This window comes from Arachis hypogaea, chromosome 9 (genome assembly GCF_003086295.3).
Source record: "Arachis hypogaea cultivar Tifrunner chromosome 9, arahy.Tifrunner.gnm2.J5K5, whole genome shotgun sequence".
Taxonomy (NCBI): domain Eukaryota; kingdom Viridiplantae; phylum Streptophyta; class Magnoliopsida; order Fabales; family Fabaceae; genus Arachis; species Arachis hypogaea.
The window spans coordinates 48,152,778-48,175,277 of NC_092044.1; the positions used below are offsets into that span (position 1 = coordinate 48,152,778).

The 22,500-nt window shown below is 38.9% G+C and overlaps 2 non-coding genes across 2 annotated transcripts; both read right to left on the minus strand.

Moving 5' to 3' along the window:
* Positions 1-9,560: 9,560 nt before the first annotated feature.
* On the minus strand, positions 9,561-9,668 carry LOC112713906 (small nucleolar RNA R71). Its single transcript, XR_003158866.1, has one exon. It is a non-coding gene; the product is annotated as a small nucleolar RNA R71 (small nucleolar RNA).
* A 9,579-nt stretch (positions 9,669-19,247) lies between these two features.
* On the minus strand, positions 19,248-19,355 carry LOC112713904 (small nucleolar RNA R71). The gene has a single exon (XR_003158863.1). It is a non-coding gene; the product is annotated as a small nucleolar RNA R71 (small nucleolar RNA).
* Between the last annotated feature and the right edge of the window lie 3,145 nt (positions 19,356-22,500).

The following is a 22,500-nucleotide window of genomic DNA, read 5'->3' on the forward strand; positions in this document are numbered from 1 at the left end:
TTTCACCAATATGAACCACCTTCCAACTACAATACCCTTCCCTCAAACAATGAACCCTCTCTTCCACCATCGCCTCCCGATGAGGCCCCCATGCTAGGACTAAGAGATCTTGAATCTCATCTCTTAAGGCGACAAGAGGAGGATGAAAAGAAGTTTGCAGAGTTAAGAGTAAAAATGGCTATCATGGTAGAAGCCTTTGCCATCATGGTCTCATTCCGCCTAAGCTTATGCGACCAAGGCACTCCCATTGTTGAATGTGGAGAAGCAACCAAGGAGCTTAGTGAGGGAGTGAACTTGAAGCTCCAAGGTGAAGAAGAGGAGTTAAGGCAAGAAGTGCAACAAGAGGAGAAGGTTGAGATGATTGAACCAAAAGAAGTAGTGGTTGGATGTTTAGGATATGTTGAGCACATAAAGGAATCCCAAGTTAAAAAGCCCTCTTCCATGGAGAGTGGAAGGAATATTAAGGAGGGAAGTGATGTTGAGGAAGTAGATAGAGAGTCGAAGGGAACTGATCTGGAAATAGATTCCATCATTAGTGATTTTTTGTCCACGTTGATCAACCCCCTTGATGATCTTGTTGAGCCTTCTTCCAGTGAATTAGAAAGCAAAGTTGAGGAGGACATGCAACCTCCAAGGCACAATGTGATTGAAGAATTGGAAGAAGTGTCCCAAGCAATAGGCCCTCCTATTTATGATGATTCCGCATCAACACATGATCCTTTTGAGCTGGAAGAATCCTTCTCTATTGGCCTTGGAATTGATGATGGGGTAGATTTCACTAAACCGCCTAGTATGATTTGGGTGATGGGGAAGAGCTTGAAAAACTTGGTGAAGAAGAATGTGAACTTGAGGAAGTTTGGCAAGAGGTAAAGCTTAAAGAATCTTGCCAAGTGATGGAAGCCTCTAGGAGAGGATGGACGGGAGTGGAACATGCTTTATCAAGACCGTTGGGAACCACTCCACCCAAGTTGTCATCCAACCCTTCATTTGAGTGGGTAAAACTTCTAATTCTTAGCTTTGTTATCCCACTTGAATTTGGTTTTCTTGAGACGGATGACCAACTTAGGGCGCTTTGCGGAATTAAGCATAAGAGGAGAATGTTTAGTGGTTGGCGTTGTAAGTCTAGGCTCATTGTGGTTAAAGCTTCAAGGAGCAAGGGTTGGTGTAGTGCTCAATTGAATGGGTCTAGGAGGATAGTTTGGTGCTTCCATGAGAATTCATCTTTCTTGCCACCCAGAGGAAATCACCATGATCAACTCCAGGACAGGTGTGAAAACAAAGTGTGGGATCCCGGATCACACAAGGAGAATCAACCTTGGGAGCCCATGGTTTTTGAAGAACTCCATCAAAGCTTGGAGATAGTAACTTTGAATGATGAAGCACAATGGAAGTCCAAGCATTGGTGGATGTTCAACGATGGATTCAAGCACAAGCTACCTTGATGAGGAACTCCCCATAAAGTCCAACTTAAGGACATTAAATAAAAGTACTTGGTGGGAGACACCCTACCATGGTAAACTCTTTCCATTCTCTTGTAGATATAATGAATGAATGAATTGGGTTCCATTGTACATAATTTCTTTACTTCTTAGTATATTTTGTTTTTCTTGCTAAGGTGCTTACACATTCTATGCTTCAATTAGGGGTGATTCTTTGACTTTGAGTTTTTGCTTGGATTGCAAGTTTCCTCAAAGTGTTTGAAAAATTCTCAAAATCTAAAAAATGTCTTTAATTTTACACCTTAGCTTGTTTTAGAGTCTTGGAGGATATTAAGAGGATGTTGAGCCCAAAAAAAAAAACCAAGCCATGATCAAGCGCATAGCGCGCGCGCGTCAGCTGCGTATCTAAGATTTCTGGGCCAAGGACCAGAGAGTTGTGCCACTTTTGGGCCAACTCTGCGCCCCGACCCACGCGGACGCAGGCTGTACGCGTCCGTATCCCTTCGTGTTTCCTTACCCACGCGTAGGCGCACCTGGCACCTCCACGCACCTTCCATAAGCTCAAGCCATCCACGCAAACGTGCACGGTGCGCGCGCACGTCGATGCGTTTTAGCATCACCCAGGCCAAAGGACCCGAGAGTTGTGCCAACTCTAGGCCCCTTTTGTGCCTCTGGCCCAGCTTACTTGCGTGGATGTGCATCGTACGCATCCACGCCCATTGCCAATTCTCCCATCTACGCGCAGGCACGAGTGGCGCTTTTGCGCCACCTCCTTAGTTTCTTCTACCCACGCGGATGCGCACGGTGCGCGCTCGCGTGGATTCAAATTTTTTGTTACACCAGGGACGCGAAGCCCTAGCGCATTCGTGCAGTCCCTCTTCCCCCCTGCTCTAACATCTTTCCCTCTCCCTCTATTTCCAACCTTCCAACCCCAAGCCACAACCACCGGCCATCCTCCAGCGAGCGTTCTGTGACCATCGCCGCCGCCATCGCCACGCCCCCTCTTCCTCCTTCCTCTCTTCCTCACTCTCTCTTTCTCATACGCTCTCTTTCTCTCTCTCACCCATTTCTCTCCCTCTGCCACCGAACCGCCGGTGACCTTCACGGCCACCACCGTCTGAGGCGGCAACTCCGCTGATCACTCACACTGCCCTCCTTCCCTTTCCCGCATCTGTTTCTGCTTTCCAGGTTCTCAGACCCCCTGCCTTTGTTCTATTTCAATTCTGTTCCTAGTTTATTGTTAGTTTAGTTAGTTAGCATGTGATTTTGCTTGTTAGAATAGGTAGAGATATTTGCTGTTAGGTAGTTAGGATGTGGTTAGAGGATTCTAGGCCTGATAAGTGCTCTGTTTGTGATTATCTGTTTGAATGCTACATGCTGCTTTGTTTTTGTATTCTGCCTCACTACTGTTTTGTTTGCTTGACATTGTCCGAAGCATGTGCATCCTCTACTTGTTTACCCATTGATATATGCTCATGTGACTGATTTCTGCTGTTGTTTGCAATTTGGGAATTAGCCAATGTACTGCCAAAATGCTGCCGGATTTTTCCTAACCATATTTCATGAAATGACAGTATTTTGATGGGTGTAACAAACTTCTACTTGACGATTTTTGCGTCAAAAGGATTTTGTTACCTAAATGGGTTTGGAAATTCCTCAAAAAACAAGTTGTGGTCATGCTTATCATATTCTTTGCTTATATTCATGCTATATTGCTTATGTGCATTGAATAACTCGAATGAACTTTCAAATTGACCGTCAACTTGGTTTTCATTTGGAATTGAGCCTAATTTGCTTGATTCACAGGATTGATGATTTTTTCTATACGTGTGGCCACTGTGATTCAATTCCTTTATGCCCAAACTACTCTTGGCCACATAGCACAGAAATTTTTCAAATCTTATCTCAATCCTTGTGACTTTTATAGCTCATTGAAGTTGGTGTTGAGCGTTGCCTGATTGATTCACTCTTTGATGTTTTGATTATGCCAACACCGATTCACATAATTCTAGTGATCTTTGCATTGATTGATGACTTGCTTTCCCATTAGTTGCTTTATGGCAATATCATATTTCAACATCAATGACTTGTTGCATTTCGTGAGTGTGAATGTGCTTACATCCTACTATCTACATTTCTTTTGAATTAAGCCGGTGCCACCATATCACTGATTTTTAAACTGATTTCTAACTCTAACTTGTTTAACAAACTAACTTCTTTTGGTTTTCAACTTAACTCTTTTGAAGATTCTTTTGGATATGGTGTTTCCTAAGCTAATAAACAAGTAATGTGCAATTGTGGTTTGGATTCTTGGTTTGAAATTTGATTTAGATTCTGAATTCTGTTGCTTTCATTCCAAGATTTCTATTTTATTCACTCACTTCATGAATATGCATTATTTTGAGTGCTTATTATTTGTTTGGCTAGCTTCTTATATTATATCATCTCTGTTTTTCAGGATGTCAGACAAAAGAAAAGCTATAGCCACTACTTCAAAGAAGAGGAAGTGCTCTAAGGCTTCTACCCTTTTTCCCTATGCAAATTATGCTAAGAATCTGCTGAGTGACACAGACAAGGAAAATCAGTTGCTACCTTCCACTGACCCAATCAAATTTCCCAACCTTTATTGTGAGCTTCGCTTCCCCAATTATCGGAAGAAGAACTTGAACATTGAAAAGAAACTAGTCCTTCCCATTGATGTGAGACGCGCCATCAACAGCCGCATTCTAGAGTTGGGTTTGGACTTTATTGATAGGGATCTGGGAAAAATAAACATCTCGTGGATCAAGGAGTTCTACTGCAACTTCTTTCGTGCCAATCTCAATTCAATCCAGCTGAGGGGTAGAGAGATTATGATTACTGAGGCTGCCATTGAGGAGGCGTTGCAGTGCTGACACCTTACTGATGACACATGCGCTTATTAGCAGGCAGATGTAGCTATCCATTGCATGACCTTTGATTATGAGGCGCTTAAGCGCGTGATTGCCACACCAGACGCCCCTTAGGTGATGGATTCAGGCAACAAGAAGCCCAAAGGGATGCCATTTGCTCATCTGACTAGAGAGGCTAAGACTTGGCAGTAGATATTTACCCACTATGTCTTGTCCACTACTCACTTTTCTGAGATTCCGATGGATATGTTGGTTTTGATTGGCTGTGTCATGGAGGGAAAAAACGTATATTTTCCCCGGTTGATCAGGCATAGCATGTGGCGAGCGCATATTCGTGGCCTATTACCGTTTCCTACACTGGTTACCAGCATGATTGAGCTAGCCGAGGTCCCGTGGGAGGATAATGACGTGACACCACCACACCCAGATGACGACGACAAGGAGGTTACTATTCCATGGGGTGGATGGGTGCACGAGAAGCCCCCGGCCAGACGCCGTTCTCAAGCTAGAGCGGCAGTTGAGGCAGCTAGACCTTCATCCTACACAGCAGCAGCAGGACCCTCTTCCTCAACAGCAGCAGCAGCACCCTTGCCACCACCGTCAACACCTGAGCCGACATACCTATTGGTGCAGCGCCTGTTTCGCTTTATGGAGTGCAGTGAGCATCGTATCATGCGACGTCTCGACTGTATAGACCAGGTGTTTGTATCACAGGGCATTGAGCTACCTCCACTCCCAGACTCTCCAGCCTCTGACGAGCAGGACCAGGAAGAGGAGCATGGTGAGGAGCCGACTCAGCAGGAGGTACCACCAGAGACACAGGCTACCACTGAGGTCTAACAGCCTCCTGAGGATCCACAGCCTGAGCCTGAGCTACAGCCTGAACCCGAGCCACAGCCCGGTGTGATTATTGACCCCTATCCCTAGCTTCAGCAGTAGCATCGAGGACGATGCTAGATTCTAAAGTGTGGGGAGGTCACCGTTCGTGACCGATGTTTGCATTTATGTGGTGAACTTTCAGATATCTATCTTTAGTTTCTGCTACTTTATTTTATTTTGCACTTTATCTTTTAGATCATTTTGGGATTATTGTACATAGTTGCTATTGTGGATACCCTTATTTTGGTTGATGCACACTTTTACTTACTCTTATTATATATATATATATATATATATATATATATATATATATTTTGCATTTTGGCTTTGATTGTGATTGAAAAAAAAAATATATTTTGGATTGTTAAAACTTAGTTGACCCTTTTTATATAAGAATTATGTTTTGATTGAAAAATGGGTAAACTAAGGAAAATTTTAAATCACAACATTGCATTAGAATAAACTTAGTCAATGTGATGAAAATTTCCAAGAAATTCATTTTTAGGGCACCACCCCATTTGGTTGAATTTTTTTTAGAACTTTCTTGAACTATATACTTTGTGGAACATGCTTTTTGAGCTAAGAACACAAGCATGTGAGACTTGAGCCGCAATTGTGTGGTTACATCATACATAACCACTTATTTTCATTCTTGTGTGCATTATTCTCTTCCTATGATTGTAATCTTTGATTTGTTTGATTCTTTATGTCCATTACTTTGTGTATACATGCATTTATATGATTGAGGCTATTGTTCAAATAGCTCACTTACCCAAATAGCCTACCTTTTACCTTCTATTGTTAACCAATTTTGAGCCTATACTTAACCCACTTATTCTTAATTGTAGCACATTACAAGCCTAAGTGAAAAATAATAAATGTCCTTAATTTGGATCTTTGATTAGCTTGGGCTAGTGAGAGTGTTTATCATTTGATTTTGGAAAAGTTGGGAACATTGGGTAGAGATAAAAGTATATTTTGTATTTGTGTTGAAAATTTTGGGAATTGGGTACATACTCATGTATTAATCATGTGTGAACCATATGCATTGATGTTCTTGTATATATTTTAGTTTAAAAAGAAGAAAAAAATGAGAAAAACAAAAAAATATATATATAGAAAAGAAAGAAAAAAGAAAAGCAATAAAAAGGGGACAAAATGCCCCAAAGTGAAGTTCAATAAGAGTCAATGCATATGTGTGGTGATCAAAAGGGAATGCATGAGTGTGCGAAAAAGTGAAGAATGGATAGCTAGGTTAGCTTTGAATTGTATAAGTTGTTGTAGGTTAGGTGGGAAGTTTAGGTTAATCAAAGATTCAAATTCTAGTCCACTTGACCATATGCATCCTACCTTGACCCTAGCCCCATTACAACCTATGGAAAGCCCTCATGATATTTGTATGCATGCATAAAGTAAATTGTTGATTGTTAGATGAAAAACAAATCTTGGAAAGCATGATTAGGGGAGAATTGAGTGAATCAACCCCATACACTTGAGTGCCTAGAGCAGATACACATCCGGTGAGGGTTCGATCGCTCAATTACATGTTAACACACATGATCAACTTTTCTTGCAAGTTTGTAAAATCTTTCAATGATTCAATTCAATTGTGGGTTGATTTGATTGCTATTGCCTTAGCCCTTGTGCTTGTATATGTATTCTTGGAAATTGACCTGTTTTGACCAAGTGGATGCATTCATTTAGATAGATTGCATTTAGTTAGTCTGCATGAATAAATGTTGATACCCTTTTGCTTCTTTCTTAATTTTAGCATTTGGACATGCTTAGTTTAAGTGTGGGGAGATTTGATAAACCCCAATTTTGTGGTTTATCTTGTGCTTAATTTGGGGGATTTTATCACCTTTTCTCACATTTATTCAATGAAACATGATTTTGTAATTCTCCCTTGAATTTTGCTTAAATGTAAAAACATGCTTTTTAGGACTTAAATTGGTGATTTTAATTCCATTCAATTCCTTGATGTGTGTGTTGAGCGATTTCAGGTTTAGAAGGCAAGTATTGGATGGAAGAAATGAGTAGAAAAGCATACAAAGGGGAGAATGCATGAAGAAACAAAGATTGGGAATGCATCAAAGGACGCACACGCGTACAAGGCGCGCACGCGCAAAAGTGATCTCGCATAGAGACGCGCACGCGTACATGACGCTTCCGCACGGATGAAGAAATAGCCAATCGACGCGCACGCGCATATGGCGTGTACGCGCCGATACTCGCACGTGACTCACTTAATGGCAAAACACTGGGGGCGATTTCTGAGCAGCCCAGGCCCAATTCCAACATGTTTCTGAGTGTATTTCATGCAAAATTGAAGCCCAAGCAAAGGGGGAGCAATTGTTTGAAGTGTTAGCATCATGTAGTGTAGTTTCTAGAGAGAGAAGCTCCTTCTTCTTTCTAGAATTAGGTTAGGTTAGGTTAATTTCATCTTAATTCTAGTTCCAATTTTATGTTCTCATCTTGTTTTCTCTACAATTTTATGTTTCTATTCTTGATTTCTCTTAGTTTTCATGTTAATTCCCCTTTTTGCTATCTTTTGTGATGATGAACTCTTGTTGGATTTGGACCTTTTCTTTAATGCAATTTAATGTTTAATGTTCTTTTTATTGATGATGTGGGTTGTGAATTTTACTTTTCTTGCAAGTGGTAGTTGGTAGATTTATATTTCTTGCACTTTTACTATGCTTTTTGTACCCACCAAGTGTTTGACAAAATTCTTGGTTGGGCTTTAGAGTAGAATTTTATGTTCTTGGCTTGGGAAGGTAACTTAGGAACTCTTGAGTTGCTAATGTCCAAGTGATTGATGATTGGGAGCCATTGACCTTAGATCTCACTAATTGAATTGGTGGAGACCTAGGACTTATGGACTTGGATTGACATAACTCATTTGACTCTCCTTTATTAGTTAGAGGATGACTTAATGGGGTTGATCCTTGCCAATTCTCATGTTGTGGTTAGTGATAAGGATAGAGATCCTTGACCACCAACCCTTGCCAAGACCTTTTTGTTATTTGAATTTCCTTATCATTTACTTTTCATGTCTCTTATTCTAAAAACCCTAAAACATACCCCATAGCCAATAAGCATACACTTCATTGCAATCCTTGTGAGACGACCCGGAGTCCAAATACTTCGGTTAATTCTTATTTGGGGTTTGTTCTTTGTGACAACCAAATTTTTGCATGAAAGGATTATTGTTGGTTTAGAAACTATACTTTACAACGAGACTTCATTTGTGAAATTCTAAACTGTCAAGAAACCCGTTCATAACAAATCTTTTTAAAATAAAATCCTTTTCAATCATATCTTTTAAAAATCAAATCTTTTTCAATCATATCTTTTCAATCATATCTTTTTAAAATCAAATCTTTTTTAATCATATCTCTTTTAATTTGATTTCAAAATCTTTTTTTTCTAACTTCTCATCTTTTCAAAATTATTTTCAAATCTTTTTCAAACAAATTACTATTTCTTATCTTTTTCAAAACCACCTAACCACTTTTCCACTTACAATTTTCAAAAATCACTAACCACTTTTTCAAAAATCTTTTTAATTAACTAATTATTTTAATTTTAATTTTCGAAAACTCTCTCTCTCCTCTCTTTCTATTTATTTGCTAACACTTCTCTTCTACTTATAATTCGAACCATCTCTCTCTCTCTGTGTGTTCGAATTCTTCTCATTCTCTCTCTACCTCATTCTTCTATTCTTCTTTTCCTCTGACACATCAAGGAATCTCTATATTGTGAGATAGAGGATTTCACTACTCCTTTTTGTTCTCTTCTTCTTTATATGAGCAGAAATAGGGATAAAAACATTCTTGTTGAAGCTGGTCCTGATCCTGAAAGGACTCTGAAGAAGAAGCTAAGAGAAGCTAAAGCACAACACTCCGGAGAGGACCTTTTAAAGAATTTCAAAAAAGAAGTAGACATGGCAGCCGAACCCAACAACAATGCAAGAGATGCAAGGAAGATGCTTGGTGACTATACTACACCAACTTCCAACTTCTATGGAAGAAGCATCTCAATTCCTGCCATTAGAGCAAACAACTTTGAGCTTAAGCCTTAATTAGTTTCTCTAATGCAGCAGAATTGCAAGTTTCATGGACTTCCATCAGAAGATCCTCATCAGTTCTTAGCTGAATTCTTGCAGATCTGTGATACTGTCAAGACCAATGAGGTTGACCCCGAGGTCTACAGACTTATGCTTTTCCCTTTTGCTGTAAGAGACAGAGCTAAGACATGGTTGGACTCACAACCTAGAGAAAGCCTGAACTCTTGGGAAAAGTTGGTCAATGCTCTCTTGACCAAATTCTTTCCACCTCAAAAGATGAGCAAGCTTAGAGTGGAAGTCCAAACATTCAAACAAAAGGAAGGTGAATTCCTCTATGAAGCTTGGGAAAGATACAAGCAATTAACCAAAAGGTGTCCTTCTGACATGCTTCCAGAATAGATCATCATTTGTATATTCTATGATGGTCTGTCTGAATTGTCCAAGATGTCCTTGGACCATTCTGCTGGTGGATCCTTTCATCTGAAAACCCCTGCAGAAGCCCATGAACTCATTGAGATGGTTGCAAATAACCAGTTCATGTACACTTCTGAAAGAAATCCTGTGAATAATGGGATGACTCAGAAGAAAGGAGTTCGTGAGATTGATACTCTAAATGCCATATTGGCTCAAAACAAAATATTGACTCAGCAAATCAATATGATTTCTCAAAATTTGACTAGATTGTAAGCTGCATTCGGCAGTGCTAAAGAAGCCTCCTTTGAAGGAGAAGCTTATGACCCTGAGAATCCTGCAATGAAGGAGGTGAATTACATGGGAGAATCTTATGGAAACACCTATAATCCTTCATTGAGCAATCATCCAAATTTCTCATGGAAGGATCAACAGAAGCCTCAACAAGGCTACAACAACAATAATGGTGGGAGAAATAAGTTTGGCAATAGCAAACCTTTTCCATCATCTTTTCAGCAATAGACAGAGAATTCTAAGCAGAGCCTCTTGGGCTTAGCAAACATAGTCTCTGATCTATCTAAGACCACTCTTAGTTTTATGAATGAAACAAGGTCCTCCATTAGAAATTTGGAGGCACAAGTGGGTCAGCTGAGTAAAAGAGTTACTAAAACTCCTCCTAGTACTCTCCCAAGTAATACTGAAGAGAATCCCAAAAGAGAGTGCAAGGTTATAACTATAACCAAAATGGCAGAACCTGGAGAGAGTGAAAAGGCAATGATTCCCAGTGAGAAAGACCTCAAGGGACGTTCACTGACCAATAAGGAGTTTCCTATTAAGGAACCAAAGGAATCTGAGGCTCATACAGAGACCATAGAGATTCCACTGAACTTACTTTTGCCATTCATGAGCTCTGATACATATTCTTCCTCTGAAGAGGACGAAAACACTATTGAGGAGCAAGTTGCTCAGTATCTAGGAGCAATCACGAAGTTGAATGCCAAGTTATTTGGTAATGAGACTTGGGAGGATGAACCCCATTGCTTATAAATGAACTGAATACCTGGATTCAGCAGACAGTACCTCAAAAGAAACCGGACCCCGAAAAGTTCTTAATACCTTGCACCATAGGCACCATGACCTTTGAAAAGGCTCTGTATGACCTAAGGTCAGGTATAAACCTCATGCTACTCTCTATAATGGAGAAACTGGAGATCTTTGAGGTACAAGCTGTAAGAATCTCACTAGAGATGGTAGACAAATCAATGAAACAGGCTTATAGACTTGTAGAGGATGTCTTAGTGAAGGTTGAAAGCCTTTACGTCCCTGCTGACTTCATAATCCTAGACACTGGGAAGGATGAGGATGAATCCATCATCCTTGGAAGACCCTTCCTAGCCACAGTAAGGGCTGTAATTGATGTGGACAAAGGAGAGTTAGTCCTTCAGTTGAATGAGGGCTACCTTTTATTTAAGGCTCAAGGATCCTCCTCTGTAAACATGGAGAAGAAGCATGAAAGGCTTTATCCAATTCTCTCCATACAGAGTCAAGCAGAGCCCCCACACTCAAACTCTAAGTTTGGTGTTGGGAGGCCACAACTATACTCTGAGCAATTGTAAAGCTCTAAAAAGAGATCACTGTCAAGCTATTGACATTAAAGAAGCACTTATTGGGAGGCAACCAAATTTTATTTATTTATATATGTTAGTTTATGTTTTCTTTAGGATGATGATTGATAAACCCCATTTGTAGGATTTATCTTGTGCTTGATTTAGGGGATTTTATAACCTTTTACCCACATTTATTCAATGAAATAGCATGGTTTTATAACTTCTCCCTTAATTGTGCTTAAGAGTGAAAACATGCTTTTTAGGTCTTAAAATAGCTAAATTTAATTCACCTTGATTCCATTAGATGCCTTGATATGTTTTTTAAGTGATTTCAGATTTAGGAGGCAAATATTGGATCAAGAGAATGAAGGAAAAGCATGTAAAAATGGAGAACTCATGAAGAAATGTAGGAATCGCAAAAGCTGTCAAGCCCACCTCTTTGCACTTAATCAACCATAACTTGAGCTATAGAGGTCCAAATGATGCGGTTCTAGTTGGGTTGGAAAGCTAACATCCGGGGCTTCGAAACGATATAAGATTTGCCATAGTTGCATCATGCATAGGGGCGCGCACGCGCACGGTATACGGACGCACCGATGGTGGCACATGATCCACTTAATGCAACTCGTGGCCAGCGATTTTAGAAGCCTTGTGGGCCCAATCCAACTCATTTCTGATGCTATTTAGGCCAAGGATTGAAGAGGAATGAAGAATCTAGTTACCATTAGTTTAGTTTAGCTTAGTTTTGGAGGAAAAGTTAGTTTTAGAGAGAGAAGTGCTTCTCTCTAGGATTAGAATTAGGATTAGGTTTAGTTCTTAGATCTAGATTTTAATTCATCTTCTTCTACTTCTATCTTCTCAATTTCTTGTTGTTACATTCATCTTCCTCTATTCTTTTGTTGTAATTTCCTTTATGTTGTTCTTATACTTTGTTGTAGATCTACTCTTATCCCTTCTATTTTTTCTCTCCATTCAATTAAAGATAATTCATAATAAATGTGTTTCTTTTAATTGTTGTTGTTAATTCCTTTCAATAATTGTTGTTAGATTTCATTCTTGTTGTCAATTTACTATGCTTTTCTTTTGTGCCTTCCAAGTGTTTGATGAAATGCTTGGTTGGGTTTTAGTGTAGGTTTTGTTCCTCTTGGCCTAGGTAGAGTAATTAGTGACTCTTGAGTTATCTAATTCCTTTGTTGATTGATAATTAGAAGTTGCTAATTGATTTGAATGCCTCTAAAGCTAGTCTTTCCTTTAGGAGTTGATTAGGACTTGAGGAATCAAATTGATTCATCCACTTGACTTTCCTACATGGTTAGAGGTTAACTAAGTGGGAGCAATACACAATTCTCATCACAATTGAGAAGGATAACTAGGATAGGACTTCTAGTTCTCATATCTTGCCAAGAGCTTTGTTAGTTGTTAGTTTATTTTCTTTGCCATTTATATTTCTTGTCTAAAATCTCAAAAACCCCAAAATAACTCACAACCAATAACAAGACACTTTATTGTAATTCCTAGGGAGAACGACCCGAGGTTCCAATACTTCGGTTTATAAATTTAGGGGTTTGTTTTAGTGACAAACAACTTTTTGTATGAAAAGATTATTGTTTGGTTTAGGAACTATACTTGCAACAAGAATTCATTTGTGAAATTCTAAACCATCAAAAATCCAATCATCAAAAAGGCACCGTTGCCGGGGAATTACAATGGTGTTATGTTATTGGTTATTGTACATATGTGAATAGTGTGAATATCTTGATTTTTTTGCTTTGTTTACTATTTGTAGAATTTTGTTTCTCTTATTTTCTATTAGCTTTTGATTTTTGTTTTCTCTTTTCATTATGAATTCTCACTTTGGCTATGAGTGTGATTACAACTATATTGTAGAAAGTGGAGATTACAATGAAGAAATGTATCAAGGATGGGATAACCAAAGTTGGGAGGAGCCATATGCATATGATCAATCTTCATGGCAACAACCTCCACCAATGCACTATGAAGAAGAGCCATTCTATGATGCACACCAATCAAATGGCTATGTTGAATCTCCTTGTGACTTTCAAGAACCACCACCATATGCCTATGAGTCATATCCTCAACATGAACCATACTCACAAGCCCTCTACCACCAAGCACCTTCATATGACCCTAATCCATATCCATCCTACCAACAACCGTATGAGCCATATGAACCACACATAGAACCACCACCACACTAACATCAACATTTTCAAGAGCCACCCCCTCCATATTATTACCAAGATGAACCACCTCCAATATATGAAACCTTCCAACCACAAGATGAATACTACTTTCCACCACAACCTTCCATGGAAGAATACTCATGTCCTTCAATCCAAGAGCCCTATGATCCTACTCATGATATCCAAGCGGACCAAGAGTCAAGGGATCATCTCAAGGAAGTATTGGATTAATTTCAAGCAACCATGGAGCATGTTGTGCAACAAGTGGAAAAAGTGGAGAATGTTGAACCACCACACCCTAATTATGATGAACCACCTTCCTATTATCAATCCTTTCCCCAATATGATGAACCCTTCCATCCACCCCAACCTCTAATGGATGAAACCCTCGATGTTCTTCTTCAAGGACAAGAGGAGATGACAAGGGATGTGCAACAATTTATGACCACCTTGGATGAGGTGGTAAACCGGCTAGCATCCCAACTTTTGGACACTCAAGGAACTCCCATGGCTACATGCGGAGAATCTAAAGAGGAACATAGCATGAAGGAGAGATTGGAAACTCTGGTGGAAAAGGAGAAATGCTACTTTGTGTTATAACAATTGGAGGAACCTATGACCATTGAACAAGAGGAAGGAGTGGTTGAAGACTTAGGAGATGCGGAACCTCCATGGGAACCTAGAGTTATACAAAACCCCTCCAAGAAGATTGAAGTTGATACTGAGGAAGAATGTGCACAACTTCCAAGGCATATCCCATATGAAGACTTGGAAGGAATGGAGCAAGGGTTGAGTTCCCTTGGAGATAAAGATCAAGCATCAAATCCTAATGGTGGTGAATCCTTTGAAATTGAAGAACCTTCTCCCAATGAAGAAGAGAGCGATGTGGAGGTAGATTTCTCTCAACCTCCCATTTATGATTTAAGTGATGGAGAAAAGTTAGATGAAATTGATGAACAAAGGATTGAATTTGAAAAATCTTGTAAAGAGGTGGAAGCCCTTAGAAAAAGAAGAACGGAAGTTGAATATGCTTTGTCAAGATCATTGGAAGCATCTTTGCCTAGGTTGTCATCTATTCCTTCACTTGAATGGGTAAAACTCATTTCTATTAGCTTTATTACCCCACTTGAGTATGGTTTACTTGAAACGGATGGTCAACTTAGGATGATTTGTGGGATAAAGCGTCAGAGAAGAATGTTTAGTGGATGGCATTGTAAATCAAGGCTCATTTTGGTTGATACCTCAAGGCTTAGATGCAAGGGTTGGGCTAGTGCTCACTTGAATGGGTCTAAAAGGAGAGTTTGGTATCACCTTGAGAATTTATCTTGCTTACCACCCGGATGGATTAATAATGATGATCAACTTCAAGGCGGGTGTGAAAATAAAGTGTGGGATCCCGGATTAGAAAAAGAGGATCAACATTGGGAGCTCCAAGCTTGTGAAGAACTCTATCAACACTTGGCTCAATCCATGAAGAATGGGGCACAATAGAGAACCAAGCATTGGTGGGAGTTCCAAGATGAATTCAAGCACAAGCCACCTTGAGAGGAGCTCCCCATAAGTCCAACTTAAGGACAATAAACAGAAGTGCTAGGTGGGAGACACCCCACCATGGTAAATTCTTTTCATTTTTCTCTTTTGTACATATTGGTAGAATTAGTTTAATTTCATGTTTTGTTTAGTTAGTTGAGTTTAATTGGTAGTTTAGTATGTTAAATAAGGTTTTATGGTGTTTTGGTAGCTGTTTGGAGGTTTGGAATGCTTGGATTGGTGCAAAAACATAGAAAAATTTTGAAAAACAGAGCACCATCCACGCGTACGTGCACTGTGCGCGTACGCGTGCATCTAGCATTTTAGACCATCCACGCGAGCGCGCCATGCGTGCGTACGCATGGATTGAGAAGTTCCACCTTCCAACCAAAAACCCGAGTGTTAGGCTCGCGGTATGCTTGCATTGTGCCTAAGGCACAAACCAACTCGCGCGTACGCGCACATGACGCGTACGCGCCACTCTCGAAATAAGCCATCGACGCGGAAGCATCATGTACGCATACGTGCGGATTTCCTGCCTTCACCACATTTCTTTTCTTCTCCCCTTTCCATTTCTTTCCTTCTCCTTTCTTCTTCCCTTTCTCTACCCCTCATCCAACACTCCCAAACACCATTGATGATCATTTATTTTAGTTAACTAATTATTTAGTTAGTTTTAGTTTAATTTTCATTTCATTTCTCTTTTTCATTGTAAGTGTTGGATTGTTATTCTTGTTTACCATTAATTGCTGTTGAGTATTGAAAAGGGATGTTTTCTTAACATCACTATGTTTATAATCTTTGTTGGGCTCTATTTTTGAGGTTATATTTTGCTACTTGGTTTTAAGTTTTTCATGCTTACCTTTTGAAAAATACCAAGTGATGAGAATTGCCTTCGAGCTTGTAACTCTTTTGAATTGCATGATTTGGCCACCATGTGATTTAAACCCTATTCTTTGATTAGGCAATTTCTTGATAGATGTTGTGCATTTATCTTAATGCATTGTGTTTCATGATTATATGCATCCATATGTGTTTGACTTGAATGCTTTCATACTTCTTTAATGCTTGTTTTACCTTACAAGTTCACTTAAAGCATCTCAAGCACACTAAGACAAGTGAAGTGCATGCTTCTTTTGTGACATAGCTTTTTATGCTAATGTGTGTTCTAAAAATCGCGCAATTTAGAACTCACACACTCACTTTTATGGATGTCACACTAATTCACTCACTCAATTCTAGTGATTTACCTCATTCCAACAATGTATGCTTCCTTGCTTTTACATCTTCTCAACTTATGGTGTTATATTTTTGTTTTTCATGATGAATGCACTACAAGCAATAATGGAAGCAAGATAAAGAACACGCAGTGACCGATTGACTTACCAGCTGAAAGTAGCAATCCGGAGAGTTGCCGTACCCCCTTGCTCATCTTTGAGTACACCGAAGACGGTGCAAACTTTTAAGTGTGGGGAGGTTGTCTGACCGATCGGTGATTTTGGGTGACGAATTTCTAATCCCAACACTTTTGCATTTCATTTTAGGTTTTTAGGATTTTTACTTGCATTTTCTTAATTTTGCATATATATACAAAATAAGCTTAGTCAAAATAATGAAATTTTTCAAGGATTTCTATCTATAGGGCACCTCAATTGATTTGAGTGTGGGGAGATTTGATAAACCCCAATTTTGTGGTTTATCTTGTGCTTAATTTGGGGGATTTTATCACCTTTTCTCACATTTATTCAATGAAACATGATTTTGTAATTCTCCCTTGAATTTTGCTTAAATGTAAAAACATGCTTTTTAGGACTTAAATTGGTGATTTTAATTCCATTCAATTCCTTGATGTGTGTGTTGAGCGATTTCAGGTTTAGAAGGCAAGTATTGGATGGAAGAAATGAGTAGAAAAGCATACAAAGGGGAGAATGCATGAAGAAACAAAGATTGGGAATGCATCAAAGGACGCACACGCGTACAAGGCGCGCACGCGCAAAAGTGATCTCGCATAGAGACGCGCACGCGTACATGACGCTTCCGCACGGATGAAGAAATAGCCAATCGACGCGCACGCGCATATGGCGTGTACGCGCCGATACTCGCACGTGACTCACTTAATGGCAAAACACTGGGGGCGATTTCTGAGCAGCCCAGGCCCAATTCCAACATGTTTCTGAGTGTATTTCATGCAAAATTGAAGCCCAAGCAAAGGGGGAGCAATTGTTTGAAGTGTTAGCATCATGTAGTGTAGTTTCTAGAGAGAGAAGCTCCTTCTTCTTTCTAGAATTAGGTTAGGTTAGGTTAATTTCATCTTAATTCTAGTTCCAATTTTATGTTCTCATCTTGTTTTCTCTACAATTTTATGTTTCTATTCTTGATTTCTCTTAGTTTTCATGTTAATTCCCCTTTTTGCTATCTTTTGTGATGATGAACTCTTGTTGGATTTGGACCTTTTCTTTAATGCAATTTAATGTTTAATGTTCTTTTTATTGATGATGTGGGTTGTGAATTTTACTTTTCTTGCAAGTGGTAGTTGGTAGATTTATATTTCTTGCACTTTTACTATGCTTTTTGTACCCACCAAGTGTTTGACAAAATTCTTGGTTGGGCTTTAGAGTAGAATTTTATGTTCTTGGCTTGGGAAGGTAACTTAGGAACTCTTGAGTTGCTAATGTCCAAGTGATTGATGATTGGGAGCCATTGACCTTAGATCTCACTAATTGAATTGGTGGAGACCTAGGACTTATGGACTTGGATTGACATAACTCATTTGACTCTCCTTTATTAGTTAGAGGATGACTTAATGGGGTTGATCCTTGCCAATTCTCATGTTGTGGTTAGTGATAAGGATAGAGATCCTTGACCACCAACCCTTGCCAAGACCTTTTTGTTATTTGAATTTCCTTATCATTTACTTTTCATGTCTCTTATTCTAAAAACCCTAAAACATACCCCATAGCCAATAAGCATACACTTCATTGCAATCCTTGTGAGACGACCCGGAGTCCAAATACTTCGGTTAATTCTTATTTGGGGTTTGTTCTTTGTGACAACCAAATTTTTGCATGAAAGGATTATTGTTGGTTTAGAAACTATACTTTACAACGAGACTTCATTTGTGAAATTCTAAACTGTCAAGAAACCCGTTCATAACAAATCTTTTTAAAATAAAATCCTTTTCAATCATATCTTTTAAAAATCAAATCTTTTTCAATCATATCTTTTCAATCATATCTTTTTAAAATCAAATCTTTTTTAATCATATCTCTTTTAATTTGATTTCAAAATCTTTTTTTTCTAACTTCTCATCTTTTCAAAATTATTTTCAAATCTTTTTCAAACAAATTACTATTTCTTATCTTTTTCAAAACCACCTAACCACTTTTCCACTTACAATTTTCAAAAATCACTAACCACTTTTTCAAAAATCTTTTTAATTAACTAATTATTTTAATTTTAATTTTCGAAAACCCTCTCTCTCCTCTCTTTCTATTTATTTGCTAACACTTCTCTTCTACTTATAATTCGAACCATCTCTCTCTCTGTGTGTTCGAATTCTTCTCATTCTCTCTCTACCTCATTCTTCTATTCTTCTTTTCCTCTGACACATCAAGGAATCTCTATATTGTGAGATAGAGGATTTCACTACTCCTTTTTGTTCTCTTCTTCTTCATATGAGCAGAAATAGGGATAAAAACATTCTTGTTGAAGCTGGTCCTGATCCTGAAAGGACTCTGAAGAAGAAGCTAAGAGAAGCTAAAGCACAACACTCCGGAGAGGACCTTTTAAAGAATTTCAAAAAAGAAGTAGACATGGCAGCCGAACCCAACAACAATGCAAGAGATGCAAGGAAGATGCTTGGTGACTATACTACACCAACTTCCAACTTCTATGGAAGAAGCATCTCAATTCCTGCCATTAGAGCAAACAACTTTGAGCTTAAGCCTTAATTAGTTTCTCTAATGCAGCAGAATTGCAAGTTTCATGGACTTCCATCAGAAGATCCTCATCAGTTCTTAGCTGAATTCTTGCAGATCTGTGATACTGTCAAGACCAATGAGGTTGACCCCGAGGTCTACAGACTTATGCTTTTCCCTTTTGCTGTAAGAGACAGAGCTAAGACATGGTTGGACTCACAACCTAGAGAAAGCCTGAACTCTTGGGAAAAGTTGGTCAATGCTCTCTTGACCAAATTCTTTCCACCTCAAAAGATGAGCAAGCTTAGAGTGGAAGTCCAAACATTCAAACAAAAGGAAGGTGAATTCCTCTATGAAGCTTGGGAAAGATACAAGCAATTAACCAAAAGGTGTCCTTCTGACATGCTTCCAGAATAGATCATCATTTGTATATTCTATGATGGTCTGTCTGAATTGTCCAAGATGTCCTTGGACCATTCTGCTGGTGGATCCTTTCATCTGAAAACCCCTGCAGAAGCCCATGAACTCATTGAGATGGTTGCAAATAACCAGTTCATGTACACTTCTGAAAGAAATCCTGTGAATAATGGGATGACTCAGAAGAAAGGAGTTCGTGAGATTGATACTCTAAATGCCATATTGGCTCAAAACAAAATATTGACTCAGCAAATCAATATGATTTCTCAAAATTTGACTAGATTGTAAGCTGCATTCGGCAGTGCTAAAGAAGCCTCCTTTGAAGGAGAAGCTTATGACCCTGAGAATCCTGCAATGAAGGAGGTGAATTACATGGGAGAATCTTATGGAAACACCTATAATCCTTCATTGAGCAATCATCCAAATTTCTCATGGAAGGATCAACAGAAGCCTCAACAAGGCTACAACAACAATAATGGTGGGAGAAATAAGTTTGGCAATAGCAAACCTTTTCCATCATCTTTTCAGCAATAGACAGAGAATTCTAAGCAGAGCCTCTTGGGCTTAGCAAACATAGTCTCTGATCTATCTAAGACCACTCTTAGTTTTATGAATGAAACAAGGTCCTCCATTAGAAATTTGGAGGCACAAGTGGGTCAGCTGAGTAAAAGAGTTACTAAAACTCCTCCTAGTACTCTCCCAAGTAATACTGAAGAGAATCCCAAAAGAGAGTGCAAGGTTATAACTATAACCAAAATGGCAGAACCTGGAGAGAGTGAAAAGGCAATGATTCCCAGTGAGAAAGACCTCAAGGGACGTTCACTGACCAATAAGGAGTTTCCTATTAAGGAACCAAAGGAATCTGAGGCTCATACAGAGACCATAGAGATTCCACTGAACTTACTTTTGCCATTCATGAGCTCTGATACATATTCTTCCTCTGAAGAGGACGAAAACACTATTGAGGAGCAAGTTGCTCAGTATCTAGGAGCAATCACGAAGTTGAATGCCAAGTTATTTGGTAATGAGACTTGGGAGGATGAACCCCATTGCTTATAAATGAACTGAATACCTGGATTCAGCAGACAGTACCTCAAAAGAAACCGGACCCCGAAAAGTTCTTAATACCTTGCACCATAGGCACCATGACCTTTGAAAAGGCTCTGTATGACCTAAGGTCAGGTATAAACCTCATGCTACTCTCTATAATGGAGAAACTGGAGATCTTTGAGGTACAAGCTGTAAGAATCTCACTAGAGATGGTAGACAAATCAATGAAACAGGCTTATAGACTTGTAGAGGATGTCTTAGTGAAGGTTGAAAGCCTTTACGTCCCTGCTGACTTCATAATCCTAGACACTGGGAAGGATGAGGATGAATCCATCATCCTTGGAAGACCCTTCCTAGCCACAGTAAGGGCTGTAATTGATGTGGACAAAGGAGAGTTAGTCCTTCAGTTGAATGAGGGCTACCTTTTATTTAAGGCTCAAGGATCCTCCTCTGTAAACATGGAGAAGAAGCATGAAAGGCTTTATCCAATTCTCTCCATACAGAGTCAAGCAGAGCCCCCACACTCAAACTCTAAGTTTGGTGTTGGGAGGCCACAACTATACTCTGAGCAATTGTAAAGCTCTAAAAAGAGATCACTGTCAAGCTATTGACATTAAAGAAGCACTTATTGGGAGGCAACCAAATTTTATTTATTTATATATGTTAGTTTATGTTTCTTTAGGATGATGATTGATAAACCCCATTTGTAGGATTTATCTTGTGCTTGATTTAGGGGATTTTATAACCTTTTACCCACATTTATTCAATGAAATAGCATGGTTTTATAACTTCTCCCTTAATTGTGCTTAAGAGTGAAAACATGCTTTTTAGGTCTTAAAATAGCTAAATTTAATTCACCTTGATTCCATTAGATGCCTTGATATGTTTTTTAAGTGATTTCAGATTTAGGAGGCAAATATTGGATCAAGAGAATGAAGGAAAAGCATGTAAAAATGGAGAACTCATGAAGAAATGTAGGAATCGCAAAAGCTGTCAAGCCCACCTCTTTGCACTTAATCAACCATAACTTGAGCTATAGAGGTCCAAATGATGCGGTTCTAGTTGGGTTGGAAAGCTAACATCCGGGGCTTCGAAACGATATAAGATTTGCCATAGTTGCATCATGCATAGGGGCGCGCACGCGCACGGTATACGGACGCACCGATGGTGGCACATGATCCACTTAATGCAACTCGTGGCCAGCGATTTTAGAAGCCTTGTGGGCCCAATCCAACTCATTTCTGATGCTATTTAAGCCAAGGATTGAAGAGGAATGAAGAATCTAGTTACCATTAGTTTAGTTTAGCTTAGTTTTGGAGGAAAAGTTAGTTTTAGAGAGAGAAGTGCTTCTCTCTAGGATTAGAATTAGGATTAGGTTTAGTTCTTAGATCTAGATTTTAATTCATCTTCTTCTACTTCTATCTTCTCAATTTCTTGTTGTTACATTCATCTTCCTCTATTCTTTTGTTGTAATTTCCTTTATGTTGTTCTTATACTTTGTTGTAGATCTACTCTTATCCCTTCTATTTTTTCTCTCCATTCAATTAAAGATAATTCATAATAAATGTGTTTCTTTTAATTGTTGTTGTTAATTCCTTTCAATAATTGTTGTTAGATTTCATTCTTGTTGTCAATTTACTATGCTTTTCTTTTGTGCCTTCCAAGTGTTTGATGAAATGCTTGGTTGGGTTTTAGTGTAGGTTTTGTTCCTCTTGGCCTAGGTAGAGTAATTAGTGACTCTTGAGTTATCTAATTCCTTTGTTGATTGATAATTAGAAGTTGCTAATTGATTTGAATGCCTCTAAAGCTAGTCTTTCCTTTAGGAGTTGATTAGGACTTGAGGAATCAAATTGATTCATCCACTTGACTTTCCTACATGGTTAGAGGTTAACTAAGTGGGAGCAATACACAATTCTCATCACAATTGAGAAGGATAACTAGGATAGGACTTCTAGTTCTCATATCTTGCCAAGAGCTTTGTTAGTTGTTAGTTTATTTTCTTTGCCATTTATATTTCTTGTCTAAAATCTCAAAAACCCCAAAATAACTCACAACCAATAACAAGACACTTTATTGTAATTCCTAG